The sequence below is a fragment of the Oryctolagus cuniculus genome, chromosome 1, assembly GCF_051225735.1.
Source record: "Oryctolagus cuniculus isolate XC-2025 breed Fujian yellow rabbit chromosome 1, ASM5122573v1, whole genome shotgun sequence".
In the NCBI taxonomy this organism is placed as follows: Eukaryota; Metazoa; Chordata; class Mammalia; order Lagomorpha; family Leporidae; genus Oryctolagus; species Oryctolagus cuniculus.
In genome coordinates, this window is record NC_142867.1 from 32,692,849 (window position 1) to 32,718,284 (window position 25,436).

At 45.1% G+C, this 25,436-nt stretch overlaps 1 protein-coding gene across 15 annotated transcripts in view; it reads right to left on the reverse strand.

The window, feature by feature from the left end:
- The window catches only part of HIPK3 (homeodomain interacting protein kinase 3), a 90,886-nt gene extending 68,211 nt beyond the window's left edge, over positions 1-22,675 (reverse strand). For 4 of the 15 annotated variants that reach the window (XM_089327689.1, XM_089327685.1, XM_089327682.1 and 1 more), the window contains exon 1: positions 12,580-13,140. The gene's annotated coding sequence lies outside the window, so the exon portion shown is untranslated. The other 11 variants (XM_070071690.2, XM_070071683.2, XM_070071671.2 and 8 more) reach the window with 6 other exon arrangements.
- Between the last annotated feature and the right edge of the window lie 2,761 nt (positions 22,676-25,436).

Here is a 25,436-nt window from a genome sequence, read left to right on the forward strand (position 1 = left end):
TGTGGGAAAAAAGAGATCCAAAGGCATTCAAAATACAGGCTGAAAATCACAACTGAATAAGGGTTTCTATGAACTCAATCATGTGAGGAATATATAAATGATATAAAAAAGAAAACTGCTGGGAGGCTTAATGAGGGCAATTTCACTAGAGTGGCATAGACAGAACTATACTGACAAGGGCTGAGCAGTGAACAGATATCCAAGAAGAGGCCAGGGTTCACAGTAAAGAGGTTGGGGAACTGGAATTCTAGCATAGTAGGTAAAGTCATTGCCTCTAATAAGAGCACCGGTTCAAGACCCAGCTGCTACACTTTTGATACAGCTCCCTGCTCATGCACCTGGGAAAGCAGTGGAAGATGGTCCAAGTGCTTGGGCCCCACACCCACATGGAAGACCCAAAGAAAGCTCCTGGCTCCATTTGGGGAGTGAACCAGTGAATGGAAGACCTCTCTCTCTCTCTCTCTCTCTCTCTCTCTAACTCAGCCTTTCAAATAAATAAATAAGTCTTTAAAAAAATTAAAAAAAAAAAAAAAAAAAAAACAAGGCACAAGCAGCTACAGTTCCACCCACAGTCTTGCATACCTTGGCCAGCAAGCACTAGTCATGCCTGCTGGGTTCCCTCTGGGTGTGGCTTCCCTCAGGTGGAATTCCCTGCCCCCTGCCCCTTTCCTTCCGCCTGTTCACCCCTTTCTCAACTGCTCCAGTTGGAGGACTCACTTCTCCACCAACCCCTCACCCCCAGAATGTATACAGGGTGCACAATTATGGTTACATCATTATATCCTCAGGCTTTATATCATAGCCAATTCTTTGGATGTCCATTCCCTCCAAAACCACACACCTAATTCCTGGGATAGAGAAGCTGGAGTGGGGAACAGATCCAGAGTCAAACCTAGGCATCAGGATACAGGATGTGGGTACCCCAAGCAACATTTTAACAACTAAGCCACACACCCACTTCCCAGTACACATGCATCAAATATCAAAATGTCACCAGACTGTCAAATTTTCACTTTTACATATTATATACAACAGGGGCAATACAATAAGTACAGTACTTGCCCTTTGAACACCTATGCTTTTAAGGATCAAAGTTAATTATTACATTAAATGTTAAATGTAATTAAATTAAAAATTAATGTTTTTATGTTGCATAAATGAAGTACAAAAATATCTATGTATAGCAGTCACAAATAAGTTAAGCTAGCAATTTCAACATTCTACATAGCACCTCAAGTGTTTTAGGCTTTTAAAGATTTATTTATTTCTATTGCAAGGCAGAGATACAGAGGAGAGTGTCTTCCATCTGCCGATTTACTCTCCAAGTGGCTACAATGGCCGGGGTTGGTTGGCTGAAGCCAGGAACTTCTTCTGGGTCTCCCATGTGGGTGCAGGGGCCCAAGTACTTGGGACATCTTCCACTGCTTTCCTGGCCATAGCAGAGAGCTGGATCAGTAGTGGAGCCACCAGGACTCAAACTGGTGCCCACATGGGATGCCGGCATAGCAGGGGAAGGCTTAATCTTCTAGGCCACAGCACAGACTCCCAAGTGTTTTCATCGTCTCTTCTTTACACGTGCTCGTCTAGAGACCTCTGTATTGTAAATTTAGGAGAAAGGAAATATACCTAGAAAAGGCAAACCTAACAGAATTTTCTCAGGCAATGTGAGAACTGTACATGTCCAGAAGGAATAACCACAGGAGCCCAACAGAGCTAGATTAACAATCATATATGCCAAGAATTAATTTCTCTTGATTTAAATACCCAGTATGTCTCCATAAGATAAACAGAATAAACTAGTAAGTTTTGATGGAAAAGCTTATCAAAAAACTAAAATTGCGGGGCTAGTGTTGTGGCACAGAGGGTAAAGCCACCCTCTGTAGTTTCAGCACTCCATATAGATGCCAGTTCGAGTCCTGACTACTAAACTTCTGATCCAGCTCTCTGCTATGGCTTGGGAAAGCAGCAGAAGATGGCTCAAGTCCTTGGGCCCCTGCAACCTCATAGGAGACCTGGAAGAAGCTCCTGGCTCTGGATCGGCACAGCTCCAGCCGTTGCAGCCAACTGGGGGATGAACCAGCGGATTGAAGACCTCTCACTCTCTCTGCCTCTCCTTCTCTCTCTGTGTAACTCAGGGAAAAAAAAAAAAAAAAAACAAAAACTAAAATTGATAAAATTGTTGCTAATAGTTTTTAAACTTTTTTTCATTTGTTTATTTTTATTTGAAAGGCAGAGAAACTGAGAGACCTCCCACCCAGAGGCTCCCGGCTCCCTACTTTAATAATGCCCACAACTCCCTGACCTGGGCTAGGTCAATGCCAGGAGCCCAGAACTCAATTCAGATTTCCCAGGTGAGTGGCAAGGACACAAATGCTTGGGCCACCACTGCTGCATCCCAGGTTGTGCATGAGCAAGCAGGAAGCTAGAATGAGACCAGAGCCAGGTCCCAGACCCAGGCACTCTGATGAGATGTGGACATCCCAAGCCACATCTTAACCTCTACTCCAAATGCCTGCTTCTGTTCACATTTTTTAAATGACTTTTTCTTTGCTTTTAGCCCTATGAGGACAATGAATATCAATACAACTTTATGATGAATTCTTTCTGATATTAAGGTTCCTTCTGTAAACAGTACATATTCAACAAAATGCAAGAATTCTAGAAGTCTGACTTGCTAGATTTAATTTAGTTATTTTTTTAAGCAGTGTTTTTCAACTCAAGTACATATACACAAATAAAAATTAAAATCTGCAGTACTTGGATAACTTCATTTACAATTTCTCAAATCTGGGCCATGTAGTAGTCTCTTGATTCACTTCATGGTATCCTGCTCTTAGTTGACATTCAAATATATATTGGATAAAACAGTTTACATATAAATATTATATTTGATAGATAGTAATTTTATTTTTTGTGGTGCAAGTCTGTGATCTACTTATAAAGGATATTTAAAGGTTTATTAAACATAGATTATAAATTCAGTATTTTTTAAAGATTTGTTTATTTGAAAGGCAGAGTTACAGAGAGGCAGAGGCAGAGAGAGAGAAGTCTTCCATCTACTGGTTCACTCCCCAGATGGCCGCAATAGCCAGTGCTGCTTCCATTCAAAGCCAGGAGCCAGGAGCTTCTTCTAGGTTTGCCATGCAGCTGGCAGGGGCCCAAGGACTTGGGCCATCTTCTACTGCTTTCCCAGGCCATAGCAGAGAGCTGTATCAGAAGTGGAGCAGCCAGAACTGGAACCAGTGCCCATATGGGATTCCAGCACTGTAGGCAGAAACTTTACTGCTACACCACAACACCGGCCCCAAATTCAGTATATTTGAATCCAGAGGGTTTTTTGTTGTTGTTGTTTTTATTTTTTTAAGACTTACTTATTGGGGCCAGTGCCGTGGCTCACTTGGTTAATCCTCCACCTGCAGCGTCAGCATCCCATGTGGGCGCCGGGTTCTAGTCCCGGTTGCTCCTCTTCTAGTCCAGCTCTCTGCTGTGGCCCAGGAGGGCAGTGGAGGATGGCCCAAGTGCTTGGGCCCCTGCACCTGCATGGGAGGCCGGGAGGAAGCACCTGGCTCCTGGCTTCGGATCGGCGCAGCACCAGCCGTAGCGGCAATTTGGGGAGTGAACCAACAGAGGGAGGACCTTTCTCTCTGTCTCTCTCTCACTGTCTATAACTCCACCTGTTAAATAAATAAATAAAACTTAATATATTGGCCGGCGCCGCGGCTCAATAGGCTAATCCTCCGCCTAGCGGCGCCGGCACACCGGGTTCTAGTCCCGGTCGGGGCGCCGGATTCTGTCCCGGTTGCCCCTCTTCCAGGCCAGCCCTCTGCTGTGGCCAGGGAGTGCAGTGGAGGATGGCCCAGGTGCTTGGGCCCTGCACCCCATGGGAGACCAGGAAAAGCACCTGGCTCCTGGCTCCTGCCATCGGATCAGCGCGGTGCGCCGGCCACAGCGCGCCGGCCGCGGCGGCCATTGGAGGGTGAACCAACGGCAAAAGGAAGACCTTTCTCTCTGTCTCTCTCTCTCACTGTCCACTCTGCCTGTCAAAAATAAAAAAAAATAAATTAAAAAAAAAAAAAACTTAATATATTAACTTGGAAGGCAGAGAGAACTCTTCCATCTGCTGGTTCACTCTCCAAATGTCCACAATAGCCATGGCTGGTCCAGGCCAAAGCCAAAAATCAGGAACTCCGTCTGTGTGTCTCCCAACAGAGGTGGTAGGAGCCCAAGTACTTGAGAGATCATCTGCTGCCTCAGGCACTTTAGCAGGAAGCTGATTAGAAGATCCAGGACTCAACCAAGCACTCCAATACAGGTGTCCCAAGCAGCGGCTTAAATCCGCTGCCCTGCAATGCCAGCCCCTGAATTCAGGATTATTCTTATTTAACGTAAAATTAAAATACACAACTACAACTAATACACTGTAGATGCACTTACACTGTCTCCATTGAAACTGTCTAATTATAATTTGGCCAAAAACACGTTTGCTTTCTTTTGTCTTGAAAATGTTGTGAAGCATAGCATCACAGTAGTAGGTTACATATCAGCACAACCTGTCCGTTTTCTGTGTCACCCTACCCTATTTAATCTCAATAGAATAAGTAAGAAATTACATTATTTAATGCCCTCAAAGTATTAACTTAATTTACTTAGGAACAAATGGCTCTAGAAACTCAGGTTCAATTTTCAGTATGTTATCACTCTATCTGTTATTAGTTATTTAAAACTGTGGCATTATATCTTTAGTCGTATAGCTTTTCCAAACCAACAAGACTTTCTTTGTATTAATAAACAGATAACATATAGCCAAAACACAAAAATGAAATGTTTAGGCTTTTATATATCTTGCTTTATAGCATAGAAAATATTTATTAGCACATGATTTCCTACAAATTTTTTAAAACTTAAATTAACATAAATGTGTTTAGTCAAATTTTTTTTCATTTCTAAAGTAAGATAACTAGCTAGTCAAATACATTCAAATTTTTTATTTCCTATCAAATTTTAAGACAACTTTCTTGGTAGTACTTAAGTATTTCAATATAATTTATGGGGCTGGCACTGTGGCGTAGCAGGTGGAACCGCTGCCTGCAGAGCCGGCATCCCATATGGGCGCCGGTCCATGTCCCAGATGCTCCACTTCTGATCCAGCTCTCTACTATGGCCTCGAAGGGCAGTGGAGTCCTTGGGCTCCTGCACCCATGTGGGAGACCTGGAGGAGGCTCCTGGCTCCAGATCGGCTCAGCTCTGGCCGTTGTGGCCAATTGGGGAGTGAACCAGCAGATGGAAGACACCTCTCTCTCTCTCTCTCTCTCTCTCTGCCTCTCATCTCTCTGTGTAACTCTGACTTTCAAATAAATAAATAAATCTTAATATATGTAATTTATAGTAAACAACTATAAAAATTTTTTTTTTTTTTTTTTTTTTTTTTTTGACAGGCAGAGTGGACAGTGAGAGAGAGAGACAGAGAGAGAAAGGTCTTCCTTTGCCGTTGGTTCACCCTCCAATGGCCGCCGCTGCAGCCGGCGCACCGCGCTGATCCTGGCAGGAGCCAGGAGCCAGGTGCTTTTCCTGGTCTCCCATGGGGTGCAGGGCCCAAGCACCTGGGCCATCCTCCACTGCACTCCCTGGCCATAGCAGAGAGCTGGCCTGGAAGAGGGGCAACCGGGACAGAATCCGGCGCCCCAACCGGGACTAGAACCCGGTGTGCCGGCGCCACAAGGTGGAGGATTAGCCTATTGAGCCACGGCGCCGGCTGAACAACTATAAAAATTTAAAAGAGGAAGTTATATTCTATTCATCTAATTATTGCAATGTCTATCGAGTCTAAACAACTTTTTTCAAATTAGAAAAGGTGCTACACAACAGATAAAGGATTAACAACTAGAATCTATAAAATGATCAAAAAACACCACAGAATCAAAACAAACAACCCAATAAAAAAATGGGCCAAGGACCTTAACAGACATTTTTCAAAAGAGGAAATCCAAATGGCCAACAGACACATGAAAAAATGCTCAGGATCCCTAGCCATCAGGGAAATGCAGATCAAAACCACAATGAGGTTTCACCTCACTCCGGTTAGATTGGCTTACATACAGAAATCAACCAACAACAGATGCTAGTGAGGATGTGGGGAAAAAGGGACACTAATCCACTGTTGGTGGGAATGCAAACTGGTAAAGTCACTATGGAAGACAGTTTGGAGAGTCCTTAGAAACCTGAATATAGCACTACCACAGGACCCAGCCATCCCACTCCTTGGAATTTACCCAAATGGAATTAAAGGGGAGAAAAAAAGAGCCATTTGCACCTCAATATTTGTTGCAGCTCAATTCACAATAGCTAAGACATGGAATCAACCTAAATGTCCATCAACGGATGACTGGATAAAGAAACTATGAGATATGTACTCTATGGAACACTATACAGCAGTAAAAAAAAAAAAAAAATGAAATCGGGCATTTACAACAAAATGGAGGAAGCTGGAAAACATCATGCTGAGTGAAAAAAGCCAGTCCAAAAGGGACAAATATATGTTCTCCCTGATCGATGGCAACTAAACGAGCATCTAAAATGATACCCATTGAAGTGAAATGGACACTATGAGAGACAATGTCATGATCAGCCCTTGTCTAGACTGTTGAGGAACAACTTACTATTTTATTCCTTTTAGTATTTTTGTTGTTGTTGTTGTTGTTGCTCTGTTTGTTCTACATAAGACCACTGGTTGAACTCTGTAATCAATGCACAATCATTCTTAGGCGTTTAAAATTAACAGAAAAGTGATCTCTGTTAAACACAGGAGTGGGAATAAGAGAGGGAGGAGATATATAGGTTGGCACATGCTCACTCGGACTTACCTCCAATGGTGGAACTAGAAATGTGCCAGGGGATTTCAACTCAATCTTACCAAGGAGGCAGGTACCAATGCCAGCGCACTTGGTAAAGTGATAAGTATAAATACACAACTGATCAGAAAGATAGGGTAAGTGTTGAAGAGATTTCACAAATAAGACCAGTGTAAGCAAATAATGAAGGATAGAATTAAAAGGGAAAGAATGATTCTGCGGGGGAAACAGGACACACAGCAGATTCATAGAATGGCAAATGCCCAAAACAGCACTCCTGCCTCAGAATCAACCCTTGGGACATTCGGATCTGGCTAAAAGGTCCATGAGAGTCTCACAGGCATGGAAAGCCATGACACGGTGGCAAAAAATAATCTAAATGAAAGATCCTGGTGAACAAGACCCCAGCAGAAGGAACAGGCCATCAAGGAGAGAGGCACCTTTCTCTGAAGGGAGGAAGGAACCTCCACTGTGATACGGCCTTGACTAAACAAGTTCAGAGTCGGTGAACTCAAGGGGCTTCTATAGCCTAGACAGCTCATGGCAAGAGCCTCGGGTGATTGCTGACGTCATAAATAAGAGTGCCAATTGTTAAATCAACAACGGGAGTCACTGGGTACATGCTCCCCATGTAGGATCTCTGTCCTCAATGTGTTTTACTATGAAACTTAAAAACACTACTAGTCAAACAATACTCTATACCTGTGCGGTTGTGTGAGGACAGCCTGTTGAAATCCTTGCTTAGTGTATACTAAGCTATCTTCTGTATATGAAGGTAACTGAAAATGAAACTTGATGAAGGGCGGGATGGGAGAGAGAGTGGGAGAGGGGAGGGCTGCGGGAGGGAGGGAGGTTGAGGGAAGCCACAATAATACAAAAGTTGCACTTGGTAAATTCACATTTATTAAATTAAAAAAATGCAAAAAAAAAAAAAAAAACAGCAAAAAAAAAAAAAAAAAGGTGCTACAGTACAAACAATTACGGGGGAAAAATTACATCTGACCAGCCATGGTTACCCTTCATTTTCAATGTTATACTGAAGAATCACTCTTTCACAATTTAGACCTTATTCTGAAGGAAAAAAAAATAGAACTCAGAAAATACTACATTTCCCTTTATCACTCTTCCTTAAAGTAAATCTCTACTTAAGGGAAATATTTCTAGTTGAAAAAGACCGGGTGAGCAGCAAAGAAAAGTGCAAAGTGAAGGAGTATCTGAAAACATAATCTTTAAAGAGATCTTTATCTCAGACTAAAGTGTAAGGGACTATAAATGGCAGGTATGAGACAAGTCTGGGCTTTAACTCAGTTTTTTCTAAAAACTAACCAAAAAAAAAAAAAATCCGTTAAATCAAACTCATTTGAACAGCCGTTCAAATATTGACTTCAAATTAATATGTTTGTTAATTAAAGAACTGCATCTTCCTTAAATTCTACATTTAAAAAGCCTTTCTAATTTCATTGAAGAAATGAAGAAATAATACACAAAGAGGAAGGGAGGCAGGGGAACAAAAAGGATCTAAAACACTGAAGTCAAGGGTGACAAACATGCCACTAGTTCACAAAGCTGCTCACTTACCAGACATCACCGGCCTATTCATCTTTCCCTCAAGCTATCACAATTTATCATTTTCTATGCTCAAGTAAACTCTCATCTCTGGCAACCTGGGCATTTAAATCAAACAGATTTTGACCTCCCACATGTAATTTAACCCAAGCTCTCCCTCATCACTACTACCCCAGCCCCCCCACCCAACCTGCTTCACTATCTATCATTCAGTTTCCCACAGGAGGGAAAATGTCTTTCAGAAAATCAGAAAAATCATTTAGTTCAAGGTAACAAAACATTTAAGGTCAAAAATATTCTTCTTTGCTTGTTTCATTTCAAAGATCCTCTGTTGGAGGAAGATAGCTTTCTTAAGACTTGGCATTAATATTACCTATGAAGGGCATGGTAAATCTGCTTAATGACTTAACTGTACCCAAACCACAAATGCTGCCCTAAAAATAAAATATTGTCAATACTCCACCAGTTCTTTTAATTTCCACACAAGTAATAAGAAGGAGGTTCTAGGTCCCTAGCATAATAGTGGTGTTTTAGAGTCAAGACAATAAGGTTGCCTTTGTTTAGTAACCCAAGTATCTACTGAAAAAAGCTCAAGGTCTAATTTGACAAACTTATGGAAAATGTATAACATGTATCTTCTAAGTATCTATTCTACCCTGGTCCTACAGTTACCAAGATAAGGCGACTAAGAAGAGCTACAACAAAGCAAGAGGAGGACACTAATGCTGTTTTCCCTTAAACCACTCTTAATTATACCAAGCCAACCACAAGTGACCTATACTTTCTTGGGTTGCCTTTCCAAAGAACCTACACTGATTCAAGATGTCTACTCCATATATATGTATATACTTATACATATATATTATCCTTACTTTAAGTTATATTAAGTGTTTGAAGATAGGCAGAATATATTTTTTAATCAGCTGGAACCAGAACTGGTAAGGACATTCAAAACAACTCCCTCAGACCTACTGTATGATATACAAAGGGGTGCCCACGACAAAGTTTTCAGTAAGTTAAAAATTGTTCTCCCTATTCCCTGAGAGAGATTATACTATATCCCAGTTAAGGTGTGGGGAAAGGGGTGTACCTTTAAAAAATAAACACACACACTGGCAGATTTCTCCATTGTAAAAAAAAAAAAAAAATCTAGTAGTAGTTTGTCTTCAGAAGTAACTTCCAAGGTAAGCACATCACATTAGAAGTCTAAACTTTGGACCTTAAGAAATTAGGACAGCTGCTACCCAGAAATTTTACAACCTGAGTATTTATTTTGGCAGCAACAATATAATCATCTATCTTGTTATTCTGAGTCCTCTAATAGAAGGGGTAGGGATAACAACTTCTGGAAGGATGTTACATCTAAATAATGCCATGACAGCTTTTGATCTCCAAACTCAAATGCAAAGTTGCAATGAAAACTTCATTTTGATGCCTCTGAATGAACCACCAATGCCTACCTTCATTCTGCAAGGTGAACTGCCATAATTAGAGCAGTATTTAAAAACTTAACCCCTCTCACCTGACAAAACTGTGTAAGTTACCAGAATAAATCATTCTAACATTCCAGTGGAAAATAATATGCAAGTAAGTATTCCATTAAATGGATGTGAATCAGGTTTGGGAAACAATATTTTAGCACTCTGAAGTTACATTTTCCCCTTCCTCTTCCTCTTCTCCATAAGCCTAGAGAGTTCACGTGTCAAATTTTAAAAACAAAAGTTCGATCGAAAAACTTACTCGATCAACTGTTGCTTTTTAAAGTTTTTTAAAATAAGTTTTTTGCAAGAAGCAAAAAAGGCTTCAATATTTTGCCTTCTACAAATACCTGTGTCCATGCCGCACTTGCCTACCTCCAACATCTGCTCCTTATTCTATGGTTTCCCATCACAGACCGTCCAGAAGATTATCGACAGCTTCTTTTCAGGCATGTTTACAAGAATTCTCTCATAGAAACCACCCACTTTAATGTGATTCTAAAACCCCATACCCAGAAGCCAATGCCTGGTTTATAAGCAAGATAATGACTGGTTCAAAGGAAAAAGTATTATGACAATAAACCAAGACTGGCTCACCATGTTAATAATCTGCTTGCCTAATATGTATGTTTAGCTTCTTTAGTCAGCAACGTCCAAACATAAATTTGAAACATTTAATGGCCAGTTCTGCTCTAGATTTCAAGCCCATCCTATGTTTTTAAAACAGTTTAAAAAAAAAAAGGTTCTCCACAAATAATTTTTTCTTAGAAATATTCCCTAGAATAGAGCAAGCAAAGGAAAACATTTTCCATGCAATGAAATGTCCAAAAATCGCTAATTTTAATACATCACCATCTTAACACAAAAAGTTTAAAAAATAAAATAAGCTTTAAACAGGCTAAGCATTATATTTCATATGTAAGAGTTTTCTACACTTTAGGAATACAGTCATAACTACTCCATGAAATGCCTTGTTGATTCGAAAGAATTTTATTTGGTTGGTTAAATTCAGTTAGTTTTAAGTGGCAAGAAGGCATAAGATAATCAATAAAACCATTAAAGCATTTTTAAAGAGTCCGCCGTATTGTTTGTTAAAATACTAAGCTTAATACTGACCTATCTAAACCTTATCATTGCTCATTGCTCATTGTATAAAATTAGCACTGCACTTGCAAACATAAGCAGAATCTAGACTTATCAAACATATGGTGGGTGAGACTTGCCCAGCTTCTGAAATACTAAATGAGAATACAGGATTAAAATATTTCAGTTGGGAAACAAAACCCACCGATCCTGTCGGTAACTTCATCACTAAAAGAAACCTCTTCTAAAAATATTAAGGTGTCACGATTAAGACTTCAAAATTAACTGAAACGGTCTGAATATAACTACTCCTCCTCCAGGAGGTGCAACTTAACAAGCAAATACATAAAAGAGTAAAAAGGAAAGAAAAATCAGCCAACCTTCCAGCTACTAGAAGCTGCGCATTAGCACAAGCACAGGCCGGTTTCCCAACTAAGTTTCCCAGCCCTGGACCACAGGACCATCAAAACACAGCTGACAAGAGAACCAACCGGGAGATTTCCCTGTCAACTGGGCGATCATCTGAAAACCTCTACTACTGCTAACAAAGTTCCTTATCAACAGAAGCAGCGAACCGACAGGTGGAAAAATAAATTCCCTAACCCAGCAGCAAAGAGGTCGGGAAAACACGGCCCAAGGACCGAACGTGTTATGACTGCGCCGTAACAGGTCCAAGGCAATTTACGCACACACCCTGTAGCGCAATTCCTCCCGCCGAGATAAGGCCGGGAAACAACAGGCTTCCCCGAGAGCCACATACCATTTTAAAACAGCCGTCTCCCCCCGGACAGGAAAACAGACATTCTCCTGCGAAGTCTTCGCGCGACTTCCCCCCAGCGCGGCCAAGGCAAGCGGGCGGCCGCCACCGTAACGAGAAGCCGGCAACAGCCTCGCCGCGCGGCCGCCACGCCTTCCTCCCGCCGCCGCTGGGGACGCGGAGCCTCGGATCACATTTCCCCTCCCCGACAGTCCCACGCACGCACGTCCCCAGGGTTGACACCCTCCGAACCGGCTGCTTCGCGACGCTGGGGACGCGGCCACAGAGCCCGGGACGCCGCCATCGGCTGCGGCGCCCAAGTTGCGTGCGTGCGCCTGTTTGTGTTTGTTTCCCGGCCCAAATGAAAGGAAAGGTCTCCGTAGTGACGGCCTATAGGACTGCGCGGGGGGGAAGAGAGGCCCCCTGTGGGACTAAACAAAACTTCGGTTGCTGGGAAGAACCGTTGCGCAACCTTGGCAAGGAGAGGCCAGGGCCGCCCGGCCAGGGCCAAGCGCGGCTTCCCGGAGGCTGCGCCACCGCGCGCAGGAACCACGCGCGGGGGGTCCCCAGCGTCCGGCGGTCCCGGGGGGCTGGCGTGGCGCCGGCCTCGAGGGAGCCGCCCAGCCCCGGCCCCCCAGAGCTGGGGCTGGGGTGGAAACGGGGAGCGCGAGAGCGCTGGGCACAGGGCTGGGACGCAGGACGCGCGACGAGCGCGGGCCGCTGCGAGGGGTTCCGGCCTGGCTGGGGTCGGGCTGAGGGGACCGCTGGCTTCCCCGGCCGCTAGCCCGGCGAACAGAGCCGATCCCCCCACCCCGGGCTGGGGGCGCCCCGCTCCCGCGTCCCTTACCTTCCTAGAGGCCCGCGCTCTCCCCTCTTCGGGCGGCCGCAGCCCTGAGCATGTCCGGGGTGGGGTGCGGGGCCGTGCCGGGGACAGGGAGCCAAGCGCTTCAGCAGGCGGCACCACCCAGCCCGGGCTCAGCCCCTCTCCGCGGCCGCTGCCATCTTGTCCTGGCGGCTGAGAGGAAACGGCGAGACACCCTCCCCCGACCGCTGCTGTTGCTGCTGCTGCTGCTGCTGCTGCTGCTGCTACTCTGCCTGCTAAGCGCCGGGCCCGTCTCCCTCATCTTCCTTCAGGGGGATTCGGGGTGGGGACGTCTTGGCTGTGGCGAGGGGCGGTGAGAGGCCCGCCGGCCGGCCTCCGGCTACTGGGGCCTACGGGCGGCGCAGGATGCGGGGCCCGCGGCGGTTGGGGCCCATTCCTGACGCTCTAGCTGGGAGAGCAGGAAAAGGAAAACAGCCCGAGAGGCGGCGACGGCGGGGCCCGCGACTCGGTCTCCTCAGGTCGCCGCGCCGCCGGCAGTCGTCACCGAGGCAGCTGTCGCCGGCCGCCCCGATCTCGGGCCCCTCCTCCGCGCCCGCCGGCCTCGGCCGCCGCCTCCGCAGCGCCACCGCCCGCCCGGCCGCGCTGAGCGCCGAGCCCGGGCGGCCCCGCTCGGCTCCGGCCGCGGCGCCTCCGCGAAGCCCCTCCCCGGGGTCCGCCCGCAGCCGCGCCCCTGCTCGGAGCCCGCCTGGCGGCCGGGACGGGTCCCACCCCGAGCTCCGTCCCTCCCTCACGGCCGCCCTCCCGCAAAAGCAGCATCCGTCAGCCCCGCTTTGCTGTTCTGAACCTCAATCTAGGCCCACTCCTCCAAAAATATACGTTTTAAAAAAAGAGCCCAGCACCCAAAGAAAGGCTGAAAATGCGGAAGCAGGATTTTGCAGGCCTTTTGAGACCCCGTGATCGTAATTCCCTCTTCCTCCCCCTTTAGGATTCGTGTCTTGGCAGCTGTTTTTTTGGAGTCCAAAAATAAGGAAAGGAGAAATGCTTAGTGAAATGAGTAATTCCATGTAAAATGGGTTCTTCTCGCTCCCCCATCCCCCCATCGTAAAGCCAGGTTTGAGAAAGGAGCCCAGGCCGGCTTGGAAATTTTCCAAGCATCTCTCCAGTCCTAAACCCTGTCACTGGGAAGTTCGCCCACCTCTGCGTTGACAGTTCTCCATCCAGTTAGTCAGTTCCACCCCCCAAAGCCTAGTTTTCACTCTCCTGGAGACTAGGAAATCAACAGAATGGCCTATTTCAACCCACGCAATCTTAGAACCACAGAATCTTAAAGGTGAAAGAACCCCAGCGACCCCTCACCCAAACTCACGCTACGAACTTTAGGTGACCTGACCAAAGTCACACAGCAAAGCCCGGGTCTCCAATCCCTCTCTTCTTATCTCTAGGAAACAACCTACCTTCTCAGCACCTGTCATTCAGAGTTAATTTTCTTTAATACCGGGTTCTTCTGGCTCTTTTTGCTCCGGATTCAGACAGACTCTTTTGGGAACCCGAACACCGTTCTCTCCGAAATGGAAGTGGCCTTTCCTTGTTTCCTTCCTAATCTTTGCTAGGAGGATTGATCTTCCCAATCTGTCTCTATCCCCAGACCTTTTCTATTGCAGTAACAGGGGCAGGGCACAGGGAGTGGCAACTTGGTGCACAGATAATACTATGCATTTCATCGCTGCTGCTTTTCAAACTGAACGAAGAGCTTTTTGGGGAATGCCATTGAAAGAAAAGATAGTATGCCCTGAAGCCCCTGAAAACAGGGGGGCCTATGAGGATGGCTTTCCAGGGAGGGAGCATAATCAGATAAAAAGGCTTGCAAAATACAAAATAGAAAAGCAAAACAAGGACTTTTCTTTCAGATAAAGGGCAGTATGTAAACCGTGCCCTTATTGTTTTGGGGTTTTTTGTTTTGTTTCATTTCTTAATAAGCAGCAGTCAAAGGAAATAGAAAAGGTTAAAATACTTAAAGGAGAACATTGAAATAGAAAATAGTCCACAAGAACTTGAAGTCTTCAAAATTTCTGCAAACATTTCTCTGGACCATCCATCTCTAATTGAAGGCTTCACTTCTCCATATTTGTGGCATTGCTACGTCTACAAAGAAGCTGAAAAGTGAAAGGAAGGAATTTTTTTCTTATAAGTACATTGGCGCACTCACTACACTATAAATTCCTGGATAGGATTTTGTTCCCTTCTTTAACCGTTACATTGCCAAGTGCCTAGCACAGTGGCTGACATATAGTAAGACCTTAGTAAGTGTTGCTAAGCAAGGAAATGAACACTGTGAGTTCTAGCCTTCCTCCGCTTTCTACCTGTTGCCACGTAACCTGATGTCTTTACCACTCTCAAATCTCTTCTCCCTTAAATTGGTTCTCAACAGCATTCACTCTGAACCTGAGCAACCAGAGATGTTCTTCCATCTGCTGTTTCTTCAAAGCCCCTGTTTTTTTTTTTTTTAAAGGTTTATTTATTTATTTGAAAGGTAGAGTTAGAAAGAGAGGGAGAGATCTACTATCCACTGGTTCACTTTCCAGTTGGCCACAACGGCCGGAGCTGAGCCGATCCGAAGCCAGGAGCCAGGAGCTTCTTCTGGATCTCCCATGCCGGTGCAGGGGCCCCAAAGACTTGGGCCATCCTCCATGGCTTTCCCAGGCCATAGCAGAAGCTCGATCAGAAGTGGAGCAGCCAGGACTCAAACTGGTGCCCATATGGGATGCCAACACTACAGACAGATTTACCCACTACACCATAGCACCAAACCCCAAAGCCCCCGATTTTTATGAAGTTTTTTTTTTTTTCTCAGAGTGCTAAGTTCCTTTTTAAAATACAAGCTACTGAATTGCATATGGAAAAAACAATTATACATAAAAATGGAACCACAAAATTTAATAATGTTTTTATTCAAAAATATTACTTAATACTATGTACCAGGCTTCACGCTATGTCCTGAGATACACTGGTGAAAAGGGAGACACTCTGTTCATCTGTGCTCTTTCCGGAAAGTCAGCTATTATACAATTAACTACAGAGTAGAAATAAACAGAACAGTTAGACCTAACCAAATGGAGGGGTGGGTAAGGAAGGCACAAAGAGGTAGGTTCACTTCCTGTCCTCCAGGACCCAACTAAGCCCTGCGGAAGAATCTCCTAACTTATCTAAATCAAATGTCCATATGATTAGTTTCCCTGTGCAGTATTTCTCTAAGTTGGAATTTTACACTTCCTTTGTGGTTATTTGTTTAATGTCTACCTCTTCCTCCATGCAAGGAGGGAGCACATCTTTCTTTGTACTCCCCAGCAGCAAGGCAGCAGCGCCTACATCATCAACAGGACTCAGTGCAAAAAGGAGAGACCCTTGGTCAAAACTGAAGAAGGATTTCAAGATGGTGACTGCAGAATAATCACCCAAGTACAGAAGCCTATTAAGCATAGGACCCTGAGCAAACTGCACAGGGCTGAATGAGTGAATTTATGAATGAAAATCGAGAGCCAAAGGATGTGTAGAAATGAACCCAAAATGAAAGATGGGAAAGAACAGTTGAGGCTACAGAAAAGATATGTACAAAAGCCAGGTGCAAAAAAAGACCATAAAGAACAGAAATTTTGTTAGAGAGAACAAATCGAAGCAGGTGGGGGTGGAGGGCATGGCTTGGACCAGATTGGGATGTAGCAAAGGAAGCTTTGAAGAATTTTAGAAAATGACACAACATGATCAAAACAGCAGCTGTCTTTGAGTGAAAGAACTATGGGTGGAACTATTTATTTTTCTTCTTTCCAATTTTCTATTTTTTTTTTCAAGTTTTCTTTTCAAGGACTGCCAGTCTCACTCAAAGTAAAAGTTAAAAGCTGTACAGTGGCCCAATATGGTGTTCAAAGACCCTGGATTTTACTCCAGCCACTCTCTCCCTCTCAGCACCTGCTAAGAACACTCCCCAAGCATTCGCCCACCTCCTTTACACATACCTGCTCCAGTGTTTCCCCAGCCTAACACCTTCCTTGACAATGAACATCACCCATACTACCCACAAACTTCCTGTTATTGTGTCCCTCCTTGGGCTTACCACCATCTTAGATGGTTGACCCTTATTTTCTGCCTCCAACACCCTCCCCAGGAATTTTCACTTGTTTTGTTGTCGGTCTGATCCCCACAGCACAGAACAGGGCCTGGCATATAAAAGGAATTTAATGAATATTTGTAAAAAGAAAGGATGAATTTTCTTTGTAAGCACCAAGAATCCTCCATAAATCCACTGTGCAAGTGTTAGGGATAAAATGGCAAAAAGACGACTGTGGTTCTTTGTCTCATATGGGAGAAGAATTTCCAATTGGACAAGGCAAAGAGAAAAGCCAGATGTATTTAAAAGCAAGATTTAATTAAGTCAGAGACCTCCAGACAGAGTGGCCTGGAGCAGGGCTCCAAGAGAGGAAAAACCCAAAGGGGCTAGTGGTAGTCGGTTTGTTAATACAACTTTGGGGAAAAAACTGTCAGTACAAGGCAAATCCATCAAAAGACCTGATTTGTAATCTTTTCACTCAGTCAGGCTTGCTCATAAAACAAAAGACCCACCTGAAGGGTGGGAAGGGTGGGATACTTAATTTGTTTTATAGTAAACTGGGAGCTCAGAAGGGTGGAGTCACTACTCTCTTGCTAGTCTCATAAGATGGGAAGCTCCCAAGGAGTGAGGCAGGTGATTTTGACCTTGCTAAAGATAACTTTTGGGGAAGAAAGCATTTTGCACCCTAAATTTCCACTGGGACCAATCTGACTGCCTATTAACCCATCTGACTCCTCACGCAAGCACTGACAACGATTTGAGATCACCCAAACATGAAATCCAAGACCTCTTTTTCTCTCTTATGTCTCCCAAAATCTGCCCCCTCAACTTCATTCCCTAAAATTACTGCAAAGGGGACCTGACTTTCTTGTATCTTGCATTTATGGCTTAACTGATGAGTATACAAGTATCAGTATAGAGAACTGGTCCTCCACAGCCTTGGCGGATGATGCTAGTACTTCTGTCCAAAGCACTGCAGTTTCAAGAAAAGCTTTTGAAACTTTATCCAGATTCAAGGTCAGCATTGTGGCATAGCAGGTAAAGCAGCTGCCTGTGATGCCAGCATCCCCTATGGGCATTGATTCAAGTCCTGGCTGCTCCACTTCTCATCCAGCTCCATGCTAATGGCCTGGGAAATGCAGCAGAGGATAGCCAAGTATACAGTCCCCTGCCACCTATGTCCGAGAACCAGATGAAGCTCCTGGCACCTGGTCCAGCCCTGGTCATTCAAACCATCTAGGGAGCGAACCAGTGGACGGAGAACCTCTCTCTTTGTCTTTCCCTCTCACTCTGTAACCTTATTTTTCAAATAAATAATAAATATCTCTTTTTAAATAAATTTACCTTTAAGGAGAAAAAAAAAGTCTGAGTCACCAACCCACACTCCCCTTCCTCAGAAAGTTGGCTATCTTTTTCCTACAGATTCTAGGTGTCTTTTCTTGCCCATTGGGCTCTGGGGGTACCCAGTCAACCAACAAGAGTTCCCCAAAAAGAAATTGCAAGAACAGTGGTTCACCAGAGGACTTTTGTCACCTCCCTTTCAGCAGATCTTTTCTTCCCAATGCAAATAAATGACCTTCCTCCTGGAGATCACCTTTGTATACCTGGGCCTCAGGGAGGGGCAGCTGGAATGGAAAAAGTTCAAGTGTATGCCACTCCTCGTTATATTTGCGTAACCAAAGAGCCACTCAAGTAACCCTTTTTACAGCCCAAATAGCAGTTTTCACTTTCTTAAAAAGTAAACAACTGAGGTCAGCCTTGTGGCAGAATGAGTTAAACCACAGGCTGCTACACTACGCAGGCATACCATACATGCCAGTCCCAGCTACTCTACTTCCTATCCAGCTTCCTGCTAATGCACCTGGGAAAGCAGCAGAAGATGGCTCCCCTGTATGCAAGTGGGAGAACCAGAAGCTTCTTCTGGCTCCTGGCTTTGGCCTGGACCAACCCCAGCCGTTGAAACCATTTGGGGAGTGAACCATTGAATGGAAGAGTTCGCTCTCCTGCTCTCTCTCTCTCTTTCCCCCCTTCTCCCTATGTATCGCTGCCTTTCAAATAAATCAAGGAAGGAGTGAAGGAAGGAAAAAGAAAAAAGAAAGAAAAGAAAAGAAAAGAAAAGAAAAGAAAAGAAAAGAAAAGAAAAGAAAAGAAAAATTGCCTATGTAGCCAGCACTGTGGCACAGCAGGTTAAGCCGCAGCCTGCAGCACTGGCATCCCATCCGGGCACCAATTCAAATCCTGGTTGTTTCAGTTCCTATCCAGCTCCCTGCTAATGTGCCTGGGAAAGCAATGGAAGATGGCCCAAGTCCTTGGGCCCCTGCACCCAGGTGGGAGATCCAGAAAAGCTCCAGGCTCCTGCTTTGGCATGGCCCAGCCTCAGCCATTGTGGGCCATTTGGAGAGTGAACCAGGGGATGAGAGATCCCTCTCTCTCTCTCTCTCTCTCTCTCTCTCTCTCTCTCTCTCCATATCTCTGTCTTATAAATAAAATAACTAAATCTTAAAAAAGAAAATTACCTAAAATACCCATATAGTTTATATTATTGTGTATATATAATCTAATATAAAAATGTGTATATAATATATAAATATATATTAGTTATATGTTACTTCTAGATAGTCATAAATTTAATTTCCCATGTTTCACCTTTTGGAACACTCCAGACATTTTGTGATGATTATAACTTGTTGGCTTGTTCAATTTCATCAACAGCTCCTTAAATATAGTCTAGCAATCATTCTTTGTCCACATTTTTCTAAAGCCCTCAGGGAATTCTTCAATTCCTTCCTCCAGGATAATGAAGATGCCAGCACACCCCCTCATCTGACAACCAAATGATGGCTCCACTATGGGGAATCCTTACAATCTGACATGTTATTCCCGTGCATTTTACCAAAATGCACCTTTCAAGTCTGGTTGAACGTGCTGCCCACAGACATCAGCTCATTGAGCGGAAAGGCCTGCCAGCGCCCACACCATTCACATTCTTCTCTCCTTCCACAGCACCTGGAGTCTAATTCTGGGGAGTAAAGGCAGTGGTGATACAATAAAATGGACTGATATGTTTTTTATATTTGAAAAAAGTGTTTAAGGTAATACAAATAAGCAAATAAAATAAAACATCCACCTTATTTTGATCCTGACATTTCCTTGTTCTTAAGCCATCAGAATATTATTTCATCTACTAAAAATATCCTTTTTTGTTTGTTTGTTTAAGGTTTATTTATTGGAGATATAGAGTTACAGATAGAGAAAGATCTTCCATCCTCTGGTTCACTCCCTAAATGGCCACAATGGCCAGAGCTGAGCTGATCCAAAGCCAGGAGCTAGGAGCTTCCTCCAGGTCTCCCACATAGGTGCAGAGGCCAAAGCATTTGGGCCATCTTCTACTGCTTTCCCAGGCCATAGCAGAGAGCTGGATCAGAAGCGGAGCATCCGGGACATGAACCAGCGCCCATATGGGATGCTGGCACAGCAGGTGGAGACTTAACCTATGATGCCACAGTCCCGGCTCCAAAATATCCACATTTTTTAGTTTGACTGTTGAGGCACATTATAGTGGGATCCCATAAAACACTTTTTTTTTAAAGATGCATTTATTTAATAAATAAAAGTCAGAGTTAGAGAGAGGCAGAGGCAGAAAGAGAGAGAGGTCTTTCATCTGCTGGTTCACTCCCCAGATGGTGGCAATGGCCAGAGCAGAGCCAACCCGAAGCCAGGAGCCAGAACTTCTTTCCAAGTAGGTGCAGGGGCCCAAGGATTTGGGCCATCTGCTACTGCATTCCCAGGCCTTAGCAGAGAGCTGGATTTGAAGTGGAGCAGCCGGGACTCCAACCAGCGCCCATATGGGATGCCAGCACTGCAGACGGCCACCCATAAAACATTTTTAACCACTTTTTTTTTTTTAAGATTTTATTTATTTATTTGAGAGGCAGAGTTACAGACAATGAGAGGGAGAGACAGAGAGAAAGGTCTTCCTTCTGTTGGTTCACTCCCCAAATGGCCACAACGGCTGGAGCTACACTGATCCGAAGCCAGGAGCCAGGTACTTCTTCCTGGTCTCCCATGCAGGTACAGGGGCTCAAGGACTTGGGCCATCTTCTACTGCTTTCCCAGGCCACAGCAGAGAGCTGAATTGGAAGAGAAGCAGCCAGGACTAGAACCGGCATCCATAAGGGATGCCGGCGCCATAGGCGGAGGATTAACCTACTGCGCCACAGCACAGGCCCAGCCACTTTTCTTGGCTTCCCTAAGGTCCTGCCAGTGTTCTTTTCCCTTCCCCTATCTTTAACCTTTTGTTTCTCCAAGCCCAGGCCATTTCTGCAGCCAGTGGAGCCTTCACAATCAAGTTAAGTGACCACTCCTTCAAAAAGCTTTGTTTGGGGACAGCACTGTGGCGTAGAAGGTTAAGCCTTGTGGTGGTGCGTTCTAGTCCCAGCTGCTCCTCTTCTGATCCAGCTCCCTGATAATGGGCCTGGGAAAAGCAGCAGGAGATGGCCCAAGTGTTTGGGACCTTGCCACCCACATGGAGGACTCAGATGGAGTTCCAGGCTCCTGGCTTCAGCCTGGCCCAGCCCCTGTGGTGGCGACCATTTAGGAAGCAAACCAGCAGATGGAAGACTGATCTCTGTCTATCTCTCCCCTCTCTGTAATGCTGTATTTCAAATAAATAAATAAATCTTGAAGAAAAAGAAGAGCTCTATCCAAGGTTGTACAGGGATTTGTACCCAAGGTGTCTGGCTTTAAGTATCTATCCTGAATTACAGGTTTCTACTTACTGCATTCTTGAAAATGTTTTTATAAAACATTTAGTCAGAGCAGACATTTGGTATAGGGGTTAAGATACCCATGAACAGGTCTGGCATTGTGGCACAGTGGGTTAAGCTGTCTCCTGTGAGTCCAGCATCCCATATGGGTGCTGGTTCAATTCCTAGCTTCTCCACTTCCAGTCCAGCTCCCTGCTAACATGCCTGGGAAAGCAGTGGAGGATGGACCAAATGCTTGGGCCCTTGTACCCATGTGGGAGACCTGGATGAAGCTCCTGGCTTTGGCCTGGTTCAGCCTAACTGTTGCAGCCATTTGGTGAGTGGACCAGCAGATGGAAGATTCTCTCTCTCTCTCTCTCTCTCTCTCTCTCTCTCTCTACCTGTCAAGTAAATAAATAAATGCCTGGGTTCATTGCCCAGTTCTGCTCCTGACTCCACCTTTCTGCTACTCTAGACCCTGGGAGGCAGCTGGGCTGGCTCAGGTGATTGTGTCGGGTTCCCAGCTCCCAGCTTTGGCTGCAAGCAGCCCTGGTATTTGGGAAATGAACCAGTGAATGGAGCTTTCTATTTGTCTCTGCCTCTAGAAGACATTTAAAAAATTTAACAAACAAGCAAATGTATGTCTAAAAAAAAGGAGATTACTATTGCCCTTGAGGATTAAATTGAAAAGGAAAGTAGAATTTGACAGTCCTCTGAAATGGTACGTGGAAGAGTCTTAGAAGTTCATCCAGTCCTCTCCTTTCACAGTTGACAAAGCAGAGTTTCAGTTAAATGAGAACAGAGGCCAAACAGGTTTCATTACTTACCCAAGACCTTCTAGGACCAGTCCTCTTACTTCAGTCATGTCATCCACACGTCAGAGTAACTGTCTGTGTTCCCCAAATAACAACTCCCTAAGATTCATCCCCAAATTCCTTCTTCCCTCTCTAGACCAGCGCTGGGGAAGCAGCCCAGTCCCCCGTATTCAGTGGCTGTCTAGCTCTAGTGAGCTGAAGTGAACTGAACGAGGAAGTGCTCGGGGATCTTCCTGGAGAGGCTGTGCTCATCCAACGGCAGTGGCAAGTTCAGTCACGTACAGCTATGTAGCAACCACAGCAAACCACAACCGCCACAAACCCCCTGTGTGCTAACACAGATTCCTCGGGGTTGGTGAAACATCAGGGAGAAATTCTCGGGGTGAGACTCTCTCCCGGTGCTGCTTCGTAACCTACAAACATATGTGCCAGTTCAGTTCTTGCAGGAGACAGGAAACAGGGAACTGCTCCCGGGTCACTGGTGTGGATGAATCTCAAGGTTGCTGTGCCTTTAAGACTTTCAGGCCAACAGAAAGGGTCTAGATGAAGCTTGGACTGCTGTGCCTTCTGTCTTCCTTGGTGCGTGTTTGAGTGATGTCCCTTCATGATATTGTGAAATATCTATTTGGTCTTCTTCCCTGTTTCCTGGCATACAAAACAACTCCTAAAATCCTTGGAATCTCCCAAGTAATGATATCTTCTATGCTGATGAGTGGGTTTACGGTAACTCAGTTTATCGGATTTATAGCACTAAGACAGAAGCCCAGGTCAAACAACCTGGGGCTTGCAGTTGGCATCTAAGGGAGGAAGGTCCGTCTCCGGGAGTGTGTCCCCTCCTGTGGGATCTGTCCTATCTCCAGGCTGACTGTGTCAGAATGCAACTGGAGGATGCCCAGCTAGAGTTTTGTGCAGGAAGGTTGCTTGCTTGGTGTGTGTGTGGGGGGGGAAATCTCCACATCTCGGGTATCATAACATAGCTGTGTTGTGAGCTGTGTTGTGTGTAGGAGAAACTAAAATAGCAATAGAGTTTGTTTCTCCTTCCATTTCTCTACACCTTACATTTCCCCTACATACCTGGTTTTTCTCCTTCCTTTGTTCACAGGCATCCTTTGAACCTGCTTCAGATTAGTAGCTCTGGCTACTAAAAGTGCCTCCCTGGGACCCTCCTGGTTCCCCTTTAATATGCAGAGATCCTTAATACTGAAATTACTTCTCTCTATCAAAACGCCAATTCCAGAGCTGGTGCTGTAAGCCTCCACCTGCAGCGCCGGCATCCCATATGGGCACCGGTTCAAGTCCCAGCTGCTCCACTCCTGATCCAACTCTCTGCTGTGGCCTAGAAAAGCAGTAGGAGATGGCCCAAGGCCTTGGGTCCCTGCACCCACATGGAAGACCCGGAAGAAGCTCCTGGCTCCTGGTTTCAGATCGGCTCAGCTCTGACTGCTGGCCCTTTGGGGAGTGAACCAGCAGGTAGAAGACTTCTCTCTCTCTCTGCCTTGCCTCTCTATAACTCTGTCTTTCAAATAAATAACTAAATAAATATTTTTAAAAAACCGCCCATTCCTCACGCTTAATCTTAAGAAAAGTATGCTAGTTGGCCCATATTTTATTTGATGTTTTAAAACCGCCAAAGCAAGCAACAGCCCAAACAAAGCCTCTGTTGGAATAAGAAGAAGGTCCTTCTTCTCATGCTGCTTTGGTTTCCATCTGTCAGAAAACTGTCTGCATATACCGTCTTATTAAGGCAACACATTTGCTGCCATCTGTCAGACAAGTGCCATGATGAACACAACCCTGGGACGTCTACAGTGAGACGTGTGGCCACTCCCACACAGCAGTCCTGCCTTCCTCACCCTTCCTCCCCCAGGAACAGTGGAAGGAGACTGGACCAGGAATCTAACTGTGACATACGTCACAGCCTTCATCTTTGAATTTGCCATAATCATGATTTCCCTTATAAGAAGATGACAATTAAATGAGATAGCAAGTGCAACACTGCTATATGAGAGGCGTAATGTAAAGACCTATTAGATCCAAATGTTAAAGACTATTTCGTTGCGAGCTGGTTGCAGAAGGTCACAGTGATCGGAGTCACATTGTTCAACCCATACTCTTGGAGCTCAGCTCCAGGAGTGGGGGACTGTCTCTGCTTCTGCCTTCCTTTCTCTTCCATTTTTTTTTTTAATTTATTTTATTGACAGTTGCAGAGAGAGGTAGACACAGAGAGAAAAAGGGGTCTTCTATATGCTGGTCTTCTATATGCTCCCCATATGGCTGCAACGGCCAGTCTGAAGCCAGAGGCTTTCCCAGGCCAAAGCAGAGAGCAGGACTGGAGGTGGACTTGAACCAGTGCCCATATGAGAAGCTGGCACTGCAGGCCAGGGTTTTAATTTGCTGTGCCACAGAACTGGCCCCCTCCTCTTTCTACAGAGAGGAATTAGTCCCTCTCAAACTGAGTCCTCTCTTCTCAGCTTTGCCACATTCAATTTTTTTAAAAGATTTATTTATTTATAAGTCAGAGTTACACAGAAAGAGAAGGAGAGGCAGAGAGAGATTTTCCATCTGCTGGTTCACTCCCCAGTTGGCTGCAATGGCCGGAGCTGCGCCGATCCAAAGCCAGGACCCAGGAGATTCTTCTGGGTCTCCCACGTGGGTGCAGGGGCCCAAGGACTTGGGCCATCTTCCACTGCTTTCCCAGGCCATAGCAGAGAGCTGGATTGGAAGTGGAGCAGCCAGGACTCGAACCAGCACCCATATGGGATGCCAGCACTGCAGGTGGCAGCTTCACCTGCTACACCACAGCACCGGCCTCTTCCACATTCAATTTTATAACTGGACCATAGTTTTGTTCAACTTTGAAAGGGGTTATTTTTGCCTGAGAGAATAGAATTGTGTTGCCTGAAGGACAGAATCTGAGTGTCTATGCTGGGTTCTGTCCAGCATAGACAGAAAATGTAGGATCCTGGCTGTCTGGATTCCTCCCAGTTAATCATATATGAAATGAAACTTATGCTCAGACCAAGTTCCTGTTTCTCTTACCTCCAATTGAACTCAAAATACCTGGTCTGCCTTCAACAAACATAAATATAGTTTTGTGTGTCATTTGTTTACTATCCATATGGTTAAATTACCATGTAGCCTATGTGTGTTATTAAATCTACATAAGATTAGAGACAGGCACCAGCTCCTGACTCAAACTTCCTGCCAATGTAGACCCTG